Consider the following 1,474-nt stretch of genomic DNA (forward strand, 5'->3'; position numbering starts at 1 on the left):
AGTTTGTCATTCCTGCCATAGTAAACCATATGATTATCTGATTCAAAATGGCCAATACCAGTCCATTTCAGGTAACTAATCCCTAGGATATCAATCTTTATGCATTCCATTTCATTTTGCCAACTTCCAGTTTTCCAAGATTCATACTTCTTACATTCCATATTCCAATTATTAATTAATCATTGCAGCTGCTTCTTCCCATTTTAAGTCATGTCCCATGAGTAAATGAAGGTCATAAAACTTTATTTCATCCATGTCATTTAGGTTGACTCTCTTGAGGAGGCAGAGCTTCCCCAGTCATATTTTGAGGGCCTTTAAACCTGAGAGACTCATCTCCTGCCACTATATCAGAAAACGGCTCATGGATATTCATACAATTTTCCAGTAATATATCGGACAGTGTTTCACTGCTATTCAGAATGTTTTTCAGTAGCTAATTTTTTTCAGAAGTGGATGGTCCAGTCCTCTTCCCAGTCTTAGTCTGGAAGCTCCCTGGAAACATGTCTACCATGGATGATCCTGCTGGTGTTTGAAATACCAGTTACATAGCCTCAAGCTTCACAGCAACACACACACCAACACAGTCCAACAAACTCATAGATGAGTGGTGGACTATATTTGAGGAATACTGAAAAAAGCAAAAACAAAAAATGATGGGACCATTACAAATCTGGTAAAATGGTCTTCCTCTCGGTTTTTTCACAATGGAAAACTGTCTACATGGAAAAATATAACTCAATACTTTTACACAAAATCAAAATGCTTTTGTCATATGGAAGTAAAAGACAGCTATCATCAAACATTCAAAAAGAAAATAAGCTCTTTTTGAAGAGACTATTAGAATATAGGGATTTCTGGTGGTATAATGCCTAAGGCACTTGATTGCTAACCAGAAGACTGGCAGTTCAAACCATCCGCCACTCCTTAGAAAGAAAATCGGGCAATCTGCTTCCGTAGTGATACTGTGTTAGAAACCCAAAGAGGGGTCGCTATGAGTCACCAATATTCTTGCCTGTTTTGAGGTTCGTTGTTTGACCATTTTGGGATAAATAGTATGAATTTTTAGATTCTGAATATGAATCATAGTGAATATAGGTGTTATAAATATAATTTCTCTCATTCTACAAGTTTTCATTTTCATTGCTCTCTCTTAGCATTTAGTTTGAAGAAACACTATATATAGATATAGATATCCATATCTATATATTTATATATAACAATGCAATTTAACAGTTTGAAGAAACACTATATATATAGATATAGATATCTACATATTTATATTTATCAATGCAATTTAACTCAACACATCACCATTGTGTCAGATCCTTTTTGGATTTCCGAGATAGTATCCTTAAGGAAGTAGGTATAGATATCTATAAATATATCTATATCTATATTTAGGAGCTCTGGTAGCATAGTGCCTAAGACACTTGACTGCTAACCAGAAGGCTGGCAGTTCAAACCCACCAGCCAC

The sequence above is a fragment of the Orycteropus afer genome, unplaced genomic scaffold (genome assembly GCF_000298275.1).
Source record: "Orycteropus afer afer isolate SDZICR_OR568_19922 unplaced genomic scaffold, OryAfe1.0 scaffold00819, whole genome shotgun sequence".
Lineage (NCBI taxonomy): Eukaryota > Metazoa > Chordata > Mammalia > Tubulidentata > Orycteropodidae > Orycteropus > Orycteropus afer.